This window comes from Otolemur garnettii, unplaced genomic scaffold (assembly GCF_000181295.1).
Source record: "Otolemur garnettii isolate 467f Iridium unplaced genomic scaffold, OtoGar3 scaffold00177, whole genome shotgun sequence".
Taxonomy (NCBI): Eukaryota; Metazoa; Chordata; class Mammalia; order Primates; family Galagidae; genus Otolemur; species Otolemur garnettii.
In genome coordinates, this window is record NW_003852572.1 from 2887460 (window position 1) to 2909458 (window position 21999).

The following is a 21999-nucleotide window of genomic DNA, read 5'->3' on the forward strand; positions in this document are numbered from 1 at the left end:
TGGCCTATACATCTCCTTTATCCATCCAAGATAAAATATGATTTAAAATGAAGGATGTATAAACTTTGACCTTAGATTGATAGATGGATAATTGATAGATAAGTAGATGATAAGTAGATAAAGATTTCAAAAGTCAGATGTCCTCCCTAACTTTTCCAGACACTTCTATAAATTGCATGTAAATCATCCCGAGGGGGAAAAATTATTTTGCCTTGACGCTTCCACTACCTCCTTTGCTTCTGGACAGAGTTGCTTACTGGATATTTATGCCAACACTTTCTAGGTAGAAAACATTGCCCCAGTATTTTTTTTTCATCTCCCCATTCTAGTGATTACATATCATTATTCTACAAATATTCTTTATAAACATATACATTGAGGAGAAAATATTTTTATCTCTGTTAATCTAATGAGTTTGTAGACATTAAATATTTCACTTTTCTCAGTTTTCCTATGGACTATTTCTTTTTTAGTCGCATTTCAGAACAAAAATGTTCATCTTTTTCTTCATGAACCGAAGGTTTCCTTGTGGCTTCAGATTTTTAACAGGAGAATGAAGATGCATTTTAAATTATTATTCATAAATACTCCCACCACTTTCTTACAATATTTTAGTCTCTGTGTTCATCTTTATGTGTTATCATATGCAATTTTGTTTTCTTTTTTTGTCTTTTACAGGGGAAAGTGTGAACGCCATCCCCCGCTACCACAAATTAGGCAGTCGAGTTTACCACATTTGGGGAAATCGCAGGGGTCAGCACATCTGGAGTACAATAGATAAGCCTCACCCTGGAAAAACCACTTTTGTGATCAGGGTATCTCCCCTGCCAGGTAAGTATCATCAATTTTCTCCTGATTTTTACTTATTTCCTTTGTTAATATATAAAGGTCAGATTTCCTATCATATGTGTTTTTCATGGTAGCATAGGATTTAGGTAGAGAAATTTTATTAAAATGATATTGTGTGCAAATATAATTTCATGAAATATTAAAATTGAGACTCTTTTTCACATAATGTTTATTTACTAAACTACCTATCACTGAGAATTTTAGTGAACTCTTTTTAGAAATTTTTCATCTAGGTTTAAAACATGGACATTGAAATTCACTACTGAAGTTGATTTGCCTTTAGGTAAAGAAGCTAGAATAGTATTTTTATTGTTTTTCCTGCCTGAATTTTAGATTTCCGGACATATCTATTTGGACGTTGTATGCCCATTTTCAAAACAGTTTCAACAAATTTTTAAGAATAAAAGTACAATAGAGACTCTGTAAGTTGACGGCCCAAGGGCCTGTAACCAGCTGGTCAATATATGGAGGTGGCCGACATAAAGAACCAGGGCCACTGTACTGACACGCACATGTGGTGCATGTCAGGTCAGCTTTAGGAGATGGTCAGTGTAGGGAGACGGTCAGCTGTGGAGGGTCTGCTGTATAAATCACCTGTATTTATTCCTTAGTTCATGTATTAATTCAAATGAATTTACATCATTCTATAACTAAGCTGATATCCTCTATATATGTTTCACTTTTACAAAAATTATTTCAGTAATATAACGGGGCTCACACTGAGGTTTGAACAGCATTGTCTTAGGTGGCACATGAATTCTCATTTGTATACAATGTAACACTCACAGCCATTTCCCCTTTAGGCTTTATTACTTTTTACTCTGCCATCTTCAGTTGTGAATTCTACTACATGAAAGAATAAGTGCAAAACTAACACAGTGCCAGCAACTGTGGGTTTCTGATATTGATATATACCCTTATTCAATGAATAATAAACATTTAAATAGCTAAAGAGCACTTAGAGTAGAAATAAATATTGCTTTATCAATGGCCTCCTTTTCAGTGAATATAGTAGAGAAAGATAAACTATTAGGTAAGTAATGATAAGTTTATTGATGATGAATTGGATCATCTTTGTAAAACAACTGGGTAGATAAACATATTTTCAGTATAATTTCTATAGCTCTCATTAAATCATTTCTATTTTATACTAATCAAGGAGTAACAACTTATAAATTGTAGCTGAAGTATATAAGAAGAAAGACACACTATATTAACAAATTTTATGGTGAAATAAACCACTTACATTCAGAATCTCTTAAACATACATACCTTAACATAATGATACAGCAAGATTGATTATATAGCTACCTGTTTTTGTGCATGTTACCCGAACAACATCTTTCCTTGATTATTTATTCCAGAGAAGGAAAATATTTTCTTCAAAGGATATGATAGTTGTCTACTGACTCCATGATTCAAACTATGCAATTCTCTTTTTGCTTGTTTTATCCATAGTGAGTGAACCACTGTTGTTCAGAGGCCAACAGCCTATATATTTGTTTCAACTGAGATCCGTGTTGCCTCACATGATTAACCTCATACCAATAATCCAAAAATGGTGTTTTGTGAAAAAAAAATATTTAAAAAATAAAGTGAAAAACAGAAGCAAACAAATATTTCAAAAATCATTCATCAAGATACTTCTTGGATTAGGTATAAATACAGTTACCTAACTAAAGTTACCTCAGTAGTCTGGTTTTACATATTTCTTTGATGATCCATATAACACAAAATTACACTCACATTAAAAATAACCATCTGGTGTACATCATTTAGTGAAATTGGCAAATAAATCTACATACTGCAATATAGTAAAATATATTGATCCATAAACTACAACACTGACAACAAACTGGCCATAAACTAAAACCCAAGCTCCCTTCAGCACTAAATCTCCTCATGCAGGCTTCCTCTGGGGAGGTGTGAGCTGGCACTGGACCCCGGTTCTTGAGGTATAGTAATGATGACAAGTAACACCCATGTGATAACACAGGCAGTTTCACAGTGTGGGAGACCCTTCGTGAGCTTGTAGACGCTATGTGATGAGTACTCTTATTTCTGGAGTAATAGCTGAGTACTTTCCAGTCTTTGCTTTAAAAAACACAAAAAACAAAAAACTACATTTGAGGGGAATTAGCAGTTGAACAGTTAGAATCCTTTGCATTTCATGTAGCCCTTTCTAGATTTTGTGTAAATACATCACTTGGTAAAACAGAAAGATAATTCAAAGATGTGAGATATTACTAATTCTACCTCTTATTTAAATATACTGTAAATCCTCTGTAAATTGACCTCCCAAGGGATGTAACAAATGTGTCAGCCAACAGACATGATCAACAGAAGGGACTGGGCCTACTGTATTGATGTGTGCATGAGGTGCATGTCTGGTTTATAAAAATTAGATCACTATAAGAAGGTGGTCAGTGCAGGGAAGTGGTCAGCTGTGGAAGTTGTACTATACTTAAAAATATACACAATTATAATGCATATTTAAAGTGTAGATAAGTAAAAGAAAAAAATCAAAAATATCTCACAAAATTACTGCTAATATAAAACATTGTATATATTATGCTGGTGCCTGATGGACTAGATGCATATTATATGAAGGGCCATAAAGTGTCAGCTGACCTACAGCATTGGGGTTCCCTTCACCTTTTATTCCATCACTTTCTTCCAATTTGGGCTTTAAGACCTTGTCCATTTTTGTCCCCAGGCAGTGTGGCATTGTCAGGGCACATGTCCAAAACAAAGAGATGGAAGTCTGGTTACAGGACGAGGCCTTACATTTTAGCCTGTACAATTATTTTACCTCCAGAGTTGAACAGCTTCTTAGCCATTCAGTTCCTTTCTGGACAACCTTAAGATTGTATTTTTAAATAGATGAAATTTCCCTGTACACATTTTTATGACTCTAGATGTGTTTGGACTTATGCCTGTCTTTTTATTTGTGTTTTCAATTTAACATGACTTTAGCTTTTTTGAAATTAGTTCTACTTGAATTCCTTGAGATCTCATTGTTATAGCTTTTTTCCTCCCTTAAATGGGCTGAAAGTTATTCATTCTATGTCGTTGTTTCTGTTCTTTTATTTCTGTGATTTTGTTCATTTCCCTCATTTTGATTTTTCCTTTATTTGTTTATTTTTACCTTTCCTGCCTGTGGTTTGTGTATGCCTCTGAATAATCATTCTGGAACTATTACAGAAGTGACTTCTTATAAGGAGCCTTGTTTTGTTATTCTCTGCTCTTCAAAGGCCAGTTCCTGTCCCACCTAGGCTTCCATTGCCCTCCTTGTTTCTTAACACCCTACTTAAGATTTATGACAAAGTAATAAAATTGCTGCAGTTGACTACAAATATTTTGTACAAATATTGTGTGTCTTGCAACATATGTAGGGTAACACAGCGTCTGGCAGACAGATATTTACAGTACTGCATGAAGGCAGGCAGGCAGCATCTTCTAGAAATAATAAATGAGTGATTTACAAAATAGATGTTTGATTCCAACAGGTTATGCTATTTTTCTTCTTATACTTGAATTGTTCTGAAGCCATTTTAAGCTCACTTTTTTGTTGTTAATAGTGGGGGCAAAGGAAACTGACATCTCTGCAAAAGTTATCGTTTTGAAATTCCATGACTTCTATTTTCTTTCTTTGTAGTGACTATGGGGAAGGCATGAAATAAATTTAAGAGCATCAGAAGATAATTACTTCTTAGAGGTTTCAGCTGAACTTTATGATCTCTAAATTGCATGCCTTCTCCTTATTATAGTTAAAATGCTTGTAGCTTCTTCTGCCTACTCAAAAACATTATTTTAAAATTTGGCTGTGCATTACAGAATTCACTGATTCGCCGAGAATATAAAGGAGTGAAAAAAGTTCTCTCACTTTCCAGCTATGATTTCCACAACTGGCATCTCTATCACCTCAGTGAGTATGCATTAAAAATATCCTTAACCTGCTCAGGTCTCACATAATTATTTAAAGCAAATTATTTATAAAACTCTGTAAGGATCACATATTTTAAGGAAAGTCTGCAGTTGAAATTTCATTGTACTATTTCTTTGCATTTTAAGATGATCTTTTAGTAGGTGAAAAGTCTCTAACCACTAACCACAAGTCAGAGTGAATTTTGCAATCTTAATACCTTGTACCCTAATCTCTGCCTTAACCTAGTATGCACACTCGTGATGCTTCTATTCTAATCTAATCACTGGCTCCTGTTCTTGAAGCCCCACCAAATCATCAGCTTCCTCAAGACAATGTTAAAGCTTCTGTCTTTCTGGACTTCTCACAGTATCTGCTCATACCAAACACATAGTAAATATTTGTTAATGTCACTTAATTTAAGAACATATAGTTCTAAGAGATGGTTAAATTGAAGTTCCTGTTGTTTGTTAAAAATAGACGAATAGAACATATAGGCCTATGTTTACATCACATTGATTTAGATATTTTTCTACAGCACCTTGTTTTTATTCACTTAGTAGCATCATCCATTATAGATATTTCATTCTTTATTCATCATTCTTTTTAATACCTTTATCTTTTTAAATATTTTTTATAGATATGACATCATCCTTTATCCAGTACCTTATAGATATGACATCAAATACACTATGACATTTTGTTATATCTATAAAGTACAGGCATTTTATTTCTTTAACAACAAAAGAATAGGTAGGCTTTTGTGAGATAAATTAGCTGAGAACATAGTTTAAAACTGAGATTACAGTAGAAAAATTTAAGTATGTATAGATAATTTTAGTAATTGCTTTTCAGCTTTATAAATAATCAACTTAAGAATTTGGAAAATAATAAACTAGCTACATTTTCAATATCCAAATATTACATAGTACCCTACATGTGTACAAAAATTAACATGTTTGGAAAAATAAAGCATTGTGTTGCTCTTCCTAAAACACATTTGTGTGGTCGATGTCTGTTAAAGGAAGGATGATTCAGTTTCACACTAAAATATCAGCAATTATATGCGTTTTATAACTGGTAACCCACACATTGCATATATCTCAAAACAGGGCACGTGTTCTACCAGCAGATGAAATATGAAAAATAAACTACGTGCATAACACTGCTTATCACAAACACTGTCAAAGACTTTGGTTTTCTAAATTCATCCTCAGAGATCAACCAATTAATTCAAAGTCACAAGTGCCACATTACACTCTTGTTAACTACTTAAGTTTCAATATTTTACTAACAATCTCTGACAATAAAGTTTGCAAACTCTTCCTAGAAAAAGCATATGTACCTCATTACTGAATATCACTATGGTCACCTTTGAGGTACCCCCCTGGATACATTAAATAAGAAAACATTTTCAAAAACAATAGGATAAAATTGTTCTAGTGTTAGAACAATTTAGAAATAAAATATATATTCATAAAATAGGAAACATTTTCAAAAACAATACATTTTGTTGGTGTGATTACCAGCAGGGAAACAGAAACTTTTTATTGCAAAAATTTTCATGTTGTTGTTTGGAATGAAAACCAGTACAACCCTCTAGAATGAAATTTATAAATATTTTGAAAAACTATGTGATTTTCCTTTCACCCAACCCATTTCATTTCTGGGAATATGCCTGGCAATGATACCTACAGCAGTACAAGAGAACGTAAATGAGAACATTCAAGGCCACACTGTTTACAGTTTTAAGATATTGAAAACAACATAAATAGCCACACGTAGAACAGGGGTTGGCCAGTACAGTAGGTCCACACAAATAAGTACTTTGTAGATCTTAAAGAAAATAGAAAACATGTCCACAGACAAATATAGAGTCAATTCTACAATATATTTGAAGTAAAAAAGCAAAATACAAAAGAATGCCTAGAGTATGCACAATTCATACAAGAAAGAAAGGGATGCAATAAAATATACCAGTATCTGGTAATGTGTGCACAAATTAATACAGGAATAATATCTAATTACCTAATTAATTAGCACAGTTACCGGTTGGTGGCCTGGGGAAAAGAAAGGGGAGTTAGAATAGCTAGACAGGATGAGGAGGAACGACACCTCTCTGAGTATAACTTTTTTTTTTAATTGTTTGGGATTCATGGAGGGTACAAAGAATTAGGTTACACTGATTGCATTTTTTAGATAAAGTCCCTCTTATAATTGTGCCTCACCCCCAAGAGGCGTACCATACACGGTGGCCCTCATCCCTTTCCCCTCCTCTCTCTCCCACCCTCATTCTCCTACCCCACCCCTTCTCTTATCTCATCTACTGCCTTCATAATGGAACAGAGTACACTGGATTCTCCTTTCCATTCTGGTGATGTACTACTAAGAAGAATGTGTTACACCTCCATCCAGGTTAATACAAAAGATGTAAAGTCTCCATCCTTTCAAATGGCTGAATAGTATTCCATGGTATATGTATACCACAGCTTGTTAATCCATTCCTGGGCTGGTGGGCATTTAGACTGTTTCTATATTTTGAGGATTGTAAATTGAGCTTCGATAACAGTCTAGTGAAAATGTCCTTATGATAAAAGAATTTTTTGTCTTCTGTGTAGATGCTCAGTAATGGGATTGCAGGATCAAACTAGAGGTCTGATTTGAGTTTTTTGAGGATTTTCCATACTTCCTTCCAAAAATGTTGTATTAGTTTGCAGTCTCACCAGCAGTGTAAAAGTGTTCCCTTTCTCTACATTCATGCCAGCATCTGCAGCTTTGAGACTCTGTGGTTTCTCTGGTGATTAGGGACAATGGGTATTTTTTCATGTTTGTTAGCCATTTGACTGTCTTCTTTAGAGAAGGTTCTATTCATGTCTCTTGCCCAGTGACATATGGGATTTTGGGGTCTTTGTCTGTTGCTTAATTTGAGTTCTCTGTTCCTCCCATCCTGGGCCTCCATGGGGAGCCAGCCAATCCCAGCAGGTCACAGTCGCTTGCTTAATTCATCAGATTTCCACCGCTCCAAATCATCCAGGCATCCTCAAACTACAGCCCGCAGGCCACATGCAGCCTACCTAGGACATTTATTTGGCCTGCTGGGTGTTTTTACCACTGCTGCCTGCCCTGTTTAGCAGCCAACTCATCCCAGGGCCTGCAGCCCAGCCCTCCAACAGTCTGAGGGACAGTGAACTGGCCCCCTTTTTAAAAAGTTTGAGGACCCCTGTACGCTATATCCAGCACACCACCTCCCCCTGTGCTTCCTGAGCTACGACTCTGGGTAAGATCCCTGTACCAGATATGGGTTCTCTTTTTCCTCCAGTCATTTGAGGAGAGCTCAGCTGAATGATCCCTCTGGTCCAACATCTTGCTCCATCCCATGAGTATAACTTTTGTATTGTTGTAACTTTACAAACCATGGTAATGTCTTATAGAAGATGCAGAATTCTACAAATGCAAACAATGTAGTCTAATCATTTATATCCTCAGCTTAATATGAAATATAATCTGACATGTTTTTGCTTACAGGAATATATTTTTATGAAACTCAACGAAATTAAATTAAATTAATTAGGCTATAGACAAGCTCAAAAAATGAAATGTAAACAGTAATAATGAAATTTAAGTTTATTATAAATACAAATGAACAAAATAATCAAATAATCAGGATGGGGAAAGAAAGTCTGATTCCAAGCAACTTTGGAAAGCACAGTTTTGACTGTATACTATAAGGCTAGGGAGACAAAGAAACACACATACACAAACTGTGCACAGATTATATATTCTAACTTGGAAATTATTTTCCACAAACTTGTACATTAAGAATTAGGAGACTATATGTATTATATTATTAAGCAAATAATATATTTTGAATATTTAGAGCCAGGTTTTCATTGTCACAAAACAAGTCACAAATAAAATGGGAAAGGATAGAGATAATTGATGCTCGAATGGACCCGAAGCTTAGCAGTACAAATTTGTGGTTTTTAACATGTGTGTACACAAGTGGAGAAATGTTGACAAAGATGTAGACATGTTCTATCTATGCCTATTTTCCTTGTACTGTCCACTGAGTGTATGTAGAAGCAATAATAACAAATCAGCAATTAGCACATTCAGCACCCAGATTTTAGCTTCTAAATACCAGTCCCCATTAAAAGGTGTCATGCCTACAAAAATGGCTGACTCCTGGCCTGGAGCACAGGAAAAGCAAGATGATCGTGGGACACCTCATAGTAGCAGAAAGGAAAGAAGGGACAAGAAATGGGGTCTTATATAGGTAAAACACCTAAATCATCTCTTTCTCCTGTAGCCTTAGTCTTCATCAGATAAGATCAAAGAAAGTAATAACTGACAACGTGTTCTTCATTAAGTTATGTTAAACTGGGTTATATTGAAAGGATTATGCTTAAAGGTGTTATGTTGGGTGGATCATCAGATTACCAGGGAGGAGCTACTTATAGGACGGTGTTCATAAGCTGTTTAAATGGATCAATGAGGTCATTGCTGCATTGTGCTCATGTACAAAATTCCCTATATACAACGACTGCAAATAAAGAAGCTCGCCATTTTGCCTGAGCGAGCAGGTGATCACCTTTATTTAAAATACAATTTCAATAAGCATGCTTATTCTTCATGACATAGCTTTTCCATGAGACCCTTACTGCAACAGTCTTATCAAAAGCACTGGTGCCAAAATGAAAGAGCTCCCAAAGGCTGTATCTGGGATAATTTGAGCAAAAATATCAGACTATACCACGTAAAATAAAATGCAATGAGTGCAATATTAATAAAACTCATTGATAAATAAACAAATAGGAAAAAGGGTATAACTTCCTACCATAGCTTCTAACTAATAAAGATAGAATGCATGATAAACATAGAAAGTCACCATTTGGCAGACACCGTAGCAATAATTATTATGAGAAAGAATCATCAATGAAATCTAAAATAAGATACTAAACTGGATGATAAGAAATAAGATAATTGCACAAGGTAAAAAAATAGTAGCTGTATAGTTGAATCTGTCAAGCACTATCTAACTGAGTCATCAGAACATTGCTGATTCTGAGACACAGGAACTTGACATGCTTCCTAACTTAATGTACTGAGGGGGACAGAAAAACACCTTTGTAGTTTTCTTGTCAAAATGCATAATCCGAATTTAGTCCAGAAGAAACATCAGACAAAATCAAAGTTATGAAATAGTTCTTCTAAGGTATCAAATTACGAAAGACAAAGATCAAGGAACTGTCCCAGACTGAAAAACCATAAGGAGACACAACAAATACAGTTAAAAGGTGTCAGTGGGACAGCTGATAATATTTGAATAAGTTCTATAGATTAATTGACAGTGATTTTTTTCAAGTTATCTTCTTGGTTTCCATAATAGTACTATGGTTACATAACATTAATACTTAGAGAATACAAATGAAGTGTGTATGAGAGCTATTTGCAGCATTTGGGAAACTTTTTTCTATGTTTGAAATTACTTTAAGATAAAATATTATAATAATCATGAAAAAGAATATTAAAAATGTACCCCCCAAATTAAAACAAAATCTAATCTGAAAATATGCATATACATTAACTAAAGATCATTTCTACTCAGAATTAAAATTAAAGACATTAATTACACAGCCAAAATGTAACATATATCTTTTATTTTCATTTGCTTTCTACTACAGAAGGAGAACTAAAGCTCAAACAATTCTGGAAAAGCCTGTCAGTTCATTTATTATTATTTTTGTTTTGTTTTCTGTTTTTTTATTATTAAATCATAGACATCATTTATATGTTGTGTAATGCCCTGTGTATTTTGATTGTCTTTTTTAAGTAAATGTGTACAATGAAAGCATTTCAGTCAGGCCATTAATTTTTGAAGTTGAGTATATCTGGATTTTATTTAATTTATTTTCAATGGTAAACACCTTAGGATTATATTTGGGATGAAACTGGCAGACAGAAAATTACAGATCTACTTCTGGATGACTTCCTCACTCTCATTACTAGCAGGTACTATGCAGTCCAGTGGATGTGTTTGCGTTTAGAACCACACCAGGCAGCCTTACCTGTTATTCTTTTTGTCCTTGTTGTCATTATTGTCATTAATGTCATTGGCCTTTCTGATTTTTAACAAATATAATTCAACAAACAAGTTTTAGTTTTTCTTTAAGCTATCCAAACTTGAACTACTTAATTTCAGGCACTAAGTGATTTAATACAAGCAAGGAATAAAGCCCCATTGAGTTGTTTGGAAATTAAATTCCATAGCACTCAAGCAGCAACACAGACCTGCTGAAGTTGGCGGCCTTCAGTCTCTCCAGCTTTCCTGCCTGATGACCTTTGAGAAGGCAATGATCTTTAAGTCAACTGGTTCTGCTTCATGTTCTGCTTTTCATGTAGCACATAAAATCACCTAAAATAGTCACCACCCATGAATGTCAATGGAACTGCACTATTCTCTTTGATTCACTTGGCTTGTGTCATGTGACACACACACACACACAAAGAGTTTGGACATTTCACTAGAGCATGAGAGCTGCTCATGTTAAATGCAGATTAAGCTGTACCTCCAACAGTCTCTGAGTAGTTTTTAATAAATATGGGAATAAAGTAAAAGCTGGACTTTGTGAAATGCTTTGAAGACATGGAAAAATTTACATTGATTTGTTAACAAGGAAGAGAATGTCTCTAGACATAATGAATAATATCTCTATCTGCAATCCTGGGAATGAATTAATCTAAATTATTCCTGTGCCGAAATGTTACAGTCAGTTATAAAATTGAGTCAGATATACTCAATTTTAAAATCTTTTGAAAGATTCTTTCAGATACTAATCTCAAGAAGACAGTGATTCTTTAGCAGAATATACAAACATAAACAAAACAAAGTGCAGGGCTTCTGTGCTCTTCAGTTTCTTGTATAGGGTGTATTTAAATCTCCATGTCTTATAATCAATGATAAGGTTTTGAATCTATTATGTGTTTTCTCTAAGTTTATTCTTTCATATTATAAGACAAAGAAACTAATTTATGGCAGTATAATGTTAAAGAAGAGCTTTGGGAACAATAAAATAAGTGTATAAAATAGTTCAATATTCTCATCTGCTTTATCTGATTCTGAATCATGAAAGAAAGTAATGTTCTCAATTGAAAAGGATCTCTAGGGATATCTGACTCCACACCTTTGTTTCAGTGAACAGAAAGATTAAAAACTAAGTGAATCTTTCTGAAAGTAGAATATAAATGTCATAACACAATAACTAAGAAAATGACATGAAGGCTAAGTTAACCAGTTTGATGAAAATATTTCAAATTGTATATGAAAACACCACACTGTACCCCATGATTGCATTAATGTACACAGCTATGATTTAATTTAAAAAAATGTGTTTTGTACATATCCTGAAAAAAAAAAAACACACCAAAACTAAGAGTTGTGTGTTTAGTTCACAAATAAGTACAGGGATATAGTGCTTTAATCCACCCGTTAATTAAGCAAGCATTTATTGTCGTGACCCCTTACGCCTGATACAGATAGAAGTACAAGCTTACAAGAGGAAGGCTAACCATAAGTGCAGGGTACCCCTGAGGTTGCAACCTCTGCAGTAGCTATTTATTGAGACAGTACATGACAGGTGAGGGGAGTATTAGACAATGACTGCATGCTTAAGGATTGCCACAGCCTGGGCTCTCTCCCCTGGACTCCAAAGGATGTTTAAGGTTTCATACCTGCAGAGGAGTTGCCCCAGGGCCTGCCTCCAAACTGCAAAACATCTCTGTCTCCTACAATTTATTATTAGCCTGATCTTTGAACAGTACCGAGGAAAATAGAAAAGAATAAGGGAATAAAATCTGTCTCCAAAGAGTTTGCTACATTATTTATTTAGTTGATTAAACTCATTTAATGCATATGAGTGAAGTGACAAAGCAGCACAAAACATGAACAGGATGACACAGAACTAATTCAATGAAAAAATGTTCAGCATCACTGATCATCAGGGAAATGCAAACAAAACTGCAGTGAGATATCACCTTGCTGCTGTTAGAATGGCTTTTATTTAACAAGTCCAAAACCAATAGATGCTGGTGTAGACTCAGACAGCAAGGAGCACTTACACACTGCTGGCGGGGCTGAACATTAGTGTAGCCTTTCTGGAGAACAGCATGGAAGTTCCTCAAGGAACTAAAAGCAGACCCACCAGAGGATGCAGAAATTCCCCTACTGAGTATCTACCCAAAGGAAAAGAAATGATTTTATCAAAAAGACGCCTGCACATGAGGGTTTATTGCAGCACAATTCACAATTGCAGAGATGCAAAATCAATCCAAGTGCCCATCAATTCTGAGTAGTTTAATAAAAACTGGAATATGTAGGAGTGCTACTCAGCAGTGCAAAAGGATGAAATTAATGCCTTTTGCAGCAATTTGGAAGGAATTGGAGACCATTATTCTATGAAATATCTACAGAACGGAAAAATAAAGCCCACATGTACTTGCTAATAAACTGGAACTAACCAAGGGGCACGTATGGGCACAGAGGAAAGTAACAAGTCACTGGGGGGGAGGGACAGGAGGAGCGGAGGAGAGGACAAAAACCTACCTAACGGATACAGAGAACACTATTTGGGTGACGGGCACACCTACAGCCCTGATCAAGCATTATAAAAGGGATCCATGTAACAAAGACCTTTGAACCCTTTAATATTTTGAAAATAAACAGATAAATTTTCAGACAACAGACATATATTCTAGGTAGATGACATTTTGTGAACTTCAGCCATTTGGTTTTTGCTTGCAATAATCTTGTGAGTTATATACATGGAACTGTATTTTATTATTCAAATTTTGTGAGCAATTATTTTAAAAATTCACTGCAAGAATTTAATACCTTGTTTTTATTGAAATACTCAGCCTCGATATTTTATTGTAACATTTTTTGTAGGTATGAGTCCAGGAATTTGGAGGTCTGACACTTTTGTAACTTCTGGTGACCACTTTAAACAAAAGAATGCAAATGTTATAAAACCAGTTAGGCATCTGTGTAAGTATACTTAGAATAAGAGATCACACTTATTGCTCATTTTTGAAAGGTATAAAACACCATAAAAATCACAAAATCCTGAAAAATAATTAAACCTATTTAATAATTAACCAACTGAGACCTCAATAGTTCTTTCCTTTCTGGTTATAGTCACCACAGGAATTCTGAAAAATTTGTAATTTAATTACCTTAAAAAAGTACATTTGTAAGGAGTAAATTTTAATATTATAATTTTATGTAATTAATGAAAAGAAAAATAGATGTGACTGGTTTCTAGTCATTTTTATACTGAAATATCTAACAATAGCTTTTGTACACACCAGAATATGTCATTTATTACTTTATTGCCTCTCAGTTCCAAAATAACCCTTTATTGCCCATTCTGTAAAAATGGATCTGGGCCCTTTAAATATGGTTTCTTTGCTAGCTGGCACAATGTGAAGCTCTTTTAAGTAGGGGTGCAAGAGATACATTGCAAAAGAAAAGGTGTTTTATCTCTTAATTTTAGAGGCTATGCTTTTGCTTTTTTACTTAAACTTATCTTTCCTGCATGCTGGGGCTGGTGACTAATAGTCTGAATCCTCCCCCTCATAATAACACCACATGCTCTAGGATTCAGGCATGTCCAACTATAGCCCACAGGCCATGCACTGATTTTGTGAGGATTTTTTTTTTTTGCTTAGCTGTAGTTAGATATCACAAATTATGCATTTCTTTCTTTTTTTCTTTTTTTTTTTTTTTGCTAAGCAGCTTTCCTTAGTGTATGTGTATTTACTATTTGGCCCAAGACTTCTTTTTCCAATGTGCAGCAGAGTTAAAAAAAAAAAAAAAAGGTTGGATACCTCTGCATCTGATTCCTACATACATATACACCAGCTACAGATTGCTTGTATCCTGAAGGATTGTTTCCTGCCTGCCTAGTGATGGTGAGTCTGCTCTGGCACTAACAGCCCAGAGAAATTTGTCACCATCCAGTGAGAAGCATTATGTGTTCTTCAAAAATGTCTCCATATAACCCAAGGAGGATCATTCCATTCCAGGTTGTCCTTGTTGAGTAATCTTCCTCAGCCCTAAAACACTATTGGATTGTTGTTAAAATTTTCACATTTACTCTCCAATTGTACAGGTTAAAAGTTCTTTATTTTGAACTTCCTCCCTTTAAACTACAGTGTGTGTGGAACTTGTACCCAGAACACTCATACATAAGAGTGACTGGAAAACATATATGGCCCATTAAATCCAAATGAAATATATCCTCTGAACTAATTTCCTTTTAGTTTGGAAATAAAAATATCTATGGCCATTAAATTACCACTTGATGGTGAGAAGAGTGAAGCTAATTCAGAATCAGGCGTGGTCGTTATTAGTGAAATTAATTTGCCCTCATTCCTCTCTCCTGATATGTAGATGGATAGATGTGTGTGTATACAGACACAGTTCTATGCATACATGTATGTTTACACACACTTGTGTGTATATTTGTGTATGTGTGTACAGACATTCCTGTGTTTACAGACGTGTCTTGGCCTTGGCAAGGGGCCATGCAAGTTACCTTAATGAAAGTGTCTTCTCTGCCCTGAGCGGTCTCATCTCTCCCTGGACAATCATTTTGTTGCTGGACTAAGGACTCTGTCTGTCTGTCACCTAAGCCAATCAATGGAGAAGTGGATGAGAGATCAACAGTTTTATTTTTATTTACAGAAAATCCAGCAATTCTAGAGAATAGCAAGAATGTCTCCTCAACAGAATGTCTCCTGTTCTGGTCTCCTGATTCGCTTTTTCACTTTTCTTCTCACAGTGAAAGCATCAGCAGTGTTATTAACCATCACAGTAAACATTAAACAGATTCCTCCTCAGAGGTCACAAAGTCACACAGTATCTTCCTCTCTTAAAGTGCTTATATCTTCAAAGTATTTTCACTTTAGGCTAAATTCATGGTCAGTCACTCCTAAGTGTACTACTAAGTGCTCTTTATATACTGAGTCTTTGCCCAGTACTGTGTTTCCTGGAACATTCAGTTTCTTAACCGTATCTAAAACAGAAGGCCTTGAATGTGAGTGAACAACTCCAGACGGTGGCACATGGGCTCATGTGGCCCTGTCAAGGTCTGTCCAGCAGTGGCCTGTGTGTCACGGTTACTTAGCACAACAGTGGTCACTATCCCTTTCCCAGTAAAAAGTTTGGCAAACTTTTCTATTCCAGGTTTGGCCAATACAGCCAGTTGGACAAATCCAGCTTACCAGGTGATCTTATAAAGTTTTATTAAAACACACCCTTGCCTATGTTTTTAAAAGTATCCTTCATGGCTACTTTTTTTTTTTGCAGTTTTTTGGCTGGAGCTGGGTTTGAACCTGCCACCTCCGGCATATGGGGCCAATGCCCTACTCCTTTGACCCACAGGCTCGGGCCCTTAATGGCTCCTTTTTTGCTATAATAGCACAGCTGAGTGGGTACAACAGAAATCATAGAAATCACGAAGCTAAAATATTTACTACTGTGTTCTTACTGGCAAGGTTAGCCAGTGCCTGCTCTGGGTTATGAAAGGGCATTAGGACTTGGAGAACAGTAATTTATGTAGCAACACACAAAATGTGAGTCCTTTGAAGTCAGAAGTCATAGTCTGAGCCAAGAACTGAAGAACAGCTCCGTATATTTCTATGCAAACACAAGCAATTGATGACCACTGTTTTCCCTTGCCACTCAGAGACTTAAATTTTACACTTAATTTCTCTACTATGCTATGAGTTATTGTTAATGCCAGAAGTCTGAACAGTGAATTATACGCAAAAGTGCTTTTAAAAAGACAAAGACAGAAAATACACTTGAAGGAATTCTGTAATGGGAGCAAAGAGAAATGGGCTTGAGCACCACGGCAGATAAGACAAAAACTGTTATCAAAGGAAAGACTAGGATTTGAAACTCATATTGGAAACATGCTGGAGGAGTAGAGATTTAAGATGAGACTGGAAAAATAGATGAGTTGGGCACTTCTGAGGCTTCAGATTTCTTTCCTTTCAGATAAGACTAGAATATATAAAGGACAATATTAAGGAAAGCTTATGAAAGGATTGGGCCATAATACAAATATTACTTACTTTGTGAGATTGGCAGGATATTTTCATGTCAAAGACTTCCGTGCCCAGCCAGGCAACCACATAATTCCAAAATAAATGGGAATCTCTCTAAGTAAGATGTAAATTAATGTCAAGCTAGATTCAATTTTGGTCTTACTTTGTTTCAACAACAACGTGGGAAAAATAAATCTGAGATACAGGCTGTTCTCCTACATAAATTAAAAAAAAATAGAAATCTGAAGTGAAAAAGACATGTAGATAGATATTTCTCAAAAAATCAAAATTAAAATAAAGAATGCTAATCATTTGACATTATTCTCGATGTTCTTAAATATGTCTTGGAGAAATATTTAACTATATACTCAAATAAATACTGATAGGCTCAATCCTATCATGAGCCATTAACTTGGAGTTTAACTACAGAAGAAACTAGTTTCTTGCTGCATTTTCATGTGCATATCCCGATTGTACATGGAACTGTTTTCCACAAAACACTTCACCACATCAAGGAATAGGAATTGCCGAAGTGGATGTGTATTTGAAATATAAAGGGAAAATAACAAATTCATGTTACTTTGAATAAAAAATATGCAATCACAGAGTGCAGCAGGCCTTGCATTTTGTATGAATAATGCTTCTTTTGAGATTGTATTTAGATGCAAAATAGATGGTAACAGTTTGTTTTAAATGAGTTGTCCACTAAAGTAACTTGATTCCTACAATTCTAAGACTCTGAGCATATGAAAGTTTTGTTCATTAAAGACATGTGTGTAATCAGGGTGATGCCTGTGGCTCAAAGGAGTAGGGCACCGGCCCCATATGCAGGTGGTGGCAGGTTCAAAGCCAGCCCCGGCCAAAAACTGAAAAAAAAAAAAAAAATGTAAGTAATCATGATAACACTGGTATCTAGGAATTATCAACCCCACAACATGACATATTAGAAATCAGCTTAATCAATTTACTCAGGGAGCATAAAAGCATTACCTGCCCCAGGGGAAGAAGCATTAGATTTATTATGACCGTCACAGTTCTGTCATATGCTGCCTTTTTGCTGATTGTCTAAAGGAGAAAATACCCCATATCAGGAGGTTAGTGATTCTTGCTGAGGTTCTCTAACACCCCTGACTCTATAGGTTAATAAACTTAGTTTCATCCCAGAGAAGCCACTCATCACAATCGATAGAAAAAAAAAGTGAACGACTTAACAAGATTAAACTTCAATATTTTTTGATGAAAAACTCAAGTCTCTCTTTAGTGACTCATTTTCTCAATAACAATAAACCACACCCCTAAAAAGAGAATCACAAAATATCTACTTAGCATATGAATTGTACAAAGAGGACAATGGAGGCATCTTCAGGTTCTCTCTTTCCCAGGATACGATGTTCTCCCTTGCAGACCAGGGTACTCCTATTCTCACTGTCATTTAGATGGTGCTAGATGAGCAGTGGCCAGTTTAAAATATGTTTTTCCCCATTTTGGTCTCTGTTCAAACCACTGCTCTCTTGTATACTTACTGCCTACCTATGGCTTCAAAAGGGATTATGAAAACAAAAATAAAAACAAAAAGGGATTATGTCTTAGTGTTGCAGTATTTAGGTGCAATCTAAGCCTTAGTCCTTAGAAGAATACCATCCACCAGCACTTGGGATAGATTTTCATCATAGCTGGTCCATCTCACCCACTGGGCTTAGTTTATACTGTTTTAACTCAGAGAGAATGAACTTAATATTTGTCCCAAGGGAAGAAAAGGAGCTGCTGGAGGAGGATCTAGAGGAGAAGGGAAGGGGGAAAAAAAGCTAGGAGATGAAGGGGAGGAGTGTCAAAGAAAAAAGTTATTTTGGGGGGAGTGCTGGGAAGGGGCCCTTATGGAGAATAAGTGCTTATTTAAGTACATTTAACCAACCAGTTCAAAAACACAAGAAAAATGCTAAAGAAATGGTTTGTCAATCCAAGAGTTCCAAGTCCACATAGTTAGGGGAAAACCCTGTGTTAGAAACTTAGAGAGCATTTTTATATTATGACATAGTGCTATGTAGGTCTTCTATTAAGAAGATTTTTAAAATAATCTCACCTCTTTTATTGCTCATGCATTCAATAGATGTGTACTGCAGGCTGCTGTATTCCAGTCCTGCTCTGGGCACTGCAGACACAGAGGTCAAGTCCCTGTCTTCTGAAATTTTCCATCTAGTCAGAAGAAATGAGTGACAGAGAACAATGCTAACCACTTGTATATATTTCAAGTTCTTTTAATTCAAGTAAAAATAACATTACGGAGTGCTGACATCTGTGTTTAATCGTCTTTATGTTGTCCTTTATTAATAAAATTAGAATCGGGTGAGACTGTAGAAAATGGGTCTCCTTCTGAAGTAGGAGTATGAAGGAAGGAAGGCAATGGAAATTCTCTATGTTGATTACATATTTATGACAACTTGGTAATTTTTAAAGGTTGTTACAAATTAACAAAAAGATTGACCTAAAGTTTTGCACCTGTTGAGATCAGTCACAACTGTTAATGTTTTGAAACTGCTCTGGAAGACAGAGGTCAGCAAACTTGCTCAGTGGCGAGCCAGTTAATAAATACTTTTGGCTTTGCAAGCCAAGAGATAAAACTGAGGATATTACATACCTACTTATCTTCCTAGAGATAAAACAGTTTATAAATTTTTATTGATGAAATTCAAAATACAAATAATAATTGAGTTTTTTTTTTTTTTTTGTAATAGTCTGCTTATGAGGGAAAGATCACATTTCACCAAGTAGGAGATGGTTGACAGCCCTCCCTTTCATCAAAGTCCATCTGCAATGATAATTTGTAATGATATATTAGATACGTCATCCTGAAAATGCTTTTTCACATAGATCCTACCTAATACTGATGTCCAATTCTTTTAATTAAACATTCATTTCTTGAAGGCATTTATAGAATTTTACTGGATTTTGTTCCCGATATTTGCTTTTGCTTTTAAGCACTCATTATGTCACGTATTAACACTTTCAGTCGGCAATTTTTAGTTGAATGCTTCTAAATGACTTACTTACAAATGGAATTGGAAATATAAATATTTCTTTTGCATTTACAATGTGGTAGAAAATTCACTGGGTGTTCTGTGGTGTGGGAATGAAGGTCCTGCTTCTTGTTTTAACCTTTGGTAGACAGAACACTAGTGCCTGAAGTAGCTTGGCTTGTGATTCAAACTGTTAATTGTTGAGATGGCTCTATCACAGTTTTTTTCACATTCAAATACTATTTTGCCTTGTAATTTTAGGTTGGACTCATGGAATCTCTAATCTGCAGCATAAGCTTATTCCCTGCTATTTAGGGTTTGAGATCACTGGTTGAGAGTGTTTCTTCCCTTCCACAGAAATTTCAGCATCTGTACTGAACTCAGAACGTTGCAATAAAAATCCACCACAGCTGAGCCAGTAAGCCGTCGTGTGGTAGAGAAAGTGGAGATATTCAGTTCCAATGTCGACCAAGAATTCACAAAACTGAGAAAAGTTGAGTCCATGAGAGGGAGTGAAGTTCACTGCTGATACTATTGATTCAATAAAACATAACAGATTCCCAGAATTTTCCTAAAATAACTACCAGTGAATAATAAAGTTGCCAATATGGACTTTAAACCAGTTAGAATTTTCTGAGTTTTGCAAATTTGGAAATAAGCCTTTCCTGTTCCATATATGTGCATTTCCCACCCCACTATTGGTTGTACTGGATTCATGCTTTCTTAACTTCTTTAAAAGACAACCTCCCCTGCCCTTGGTCAAGGCATCCCATTCACAGAGATTAATTCTGCAGTCACTTAAAACTTGGTATTGATTCATCAAATAAACAATTGATGAGTGTCAGCAACATTTGTGAACTCGCCAATAGCAAAGCTACTCACATTCATTTGCTTTTTGAAAAATAAGGCAAATTGACTATTGATACTGCTTCCAATGCCCCTGGCTCTTCAAGTAATCATTCCAGCCAAAAGTTTAATCATATGAAACAAGGTTGTTCTTCTCTAAACACATTATTAGTGCCACAATCACTGACACTAAATGGCTTTTTTTTTTTCCTGGCTAACAGAAGAAACAATTGAAATTGAAATATGTTTTTGGCCTTACTGTAATTTTTTTATTTTTTTGAAAAACTTCTGCTGTGATGAGATACACTGTTTTAAATTTTCTAATTTTTCTCTGTTTTGCCTGCCTCTGAGTAGGAAACACTGCCATGAGTGCTCAGTCTGTTAATGTCAAGATCTATTCTTTAAGGCATGAGTTTAGAGTATATTGCCATTGCATAATAAACATTATGATTTGCTATTGAATACAAAACAATCCATACTCAATGTGTCTTAAAAATGTGACATTTGAAGTTCATCATTCTTTTTCTGTTTTGTTTTTGTCTTTATGAGTATGTACAAGTGGAATTTGGAAGGCTGCCATGTCTTGACTGTGTCACCACAATTTGTCCAGTACCAGGCAGTCACACGAAGCAGTGAGAGTGTCACACCCTCTGTCTCAGCTGTTGTGTAGCATGTACAAAGTGCCATAGACAAAATATGTATGGGAGGGTGTGGCTGCCTTCCCGTTAACTCATATTTATGGACTGTAAAAGTTGATTTCATGTGTCATAAAATATGATTCCTCCTCTTATGTGTTAAACATTTAAAAATGTAATGACCATTTAAAAGCACAGGCCAGTAGAAGCCTGTAGCTGGCCACACTGGCTATAGGCCGCAGTTTGCCAGCTGTGTGTTCCTGATTCACAAAACAAAGTCCAGGTATTTGATGTTTATAAGACACAGGATTAAAACCTAATAATATTGAAAGGTGAATAGTGATGTATAAAAAAATCAAACAATAATCAAAGAAAGTCAATGGCATTATACCATGTTGATGTTTTACTTTTTGACTCAGCCGTGTCTTGGCGTTTTGCTGTTGTTGCCAATGTATCCTCATTGAGGCTTGTGAAGCTTACAGAATTTATAATTTGATACCTTTCTTCACTTTTGGAAAACTTTCAGGAACTGGATCTTTTTTCTTTTTTTTTTTTTTATTGAACGGTAACTATGTACATTAATGCACTTCTAGGGTACAGTGTGGGGTTTTCACATGCA

At 35.4% G+C, this 21999-nt stretch overlaps 1 non-coding gene across 1 annotated transcript; it reads right to left on the reverse strand.

Moving 5' to 3' along the window:
- Positions 1 to 675: 675 nt before the first annotated feature.
- On the reverse strand, positions 676 to 839 carry LOC111728665. Its single transcript, XR_002775892.1, has one exon. It is a non-coding gene; the product is annotated as a U1 spliceosomal RNA (small nuclear RNA).
- Positions 840 to 21999: the final 21160 nt, after the last annotated feature.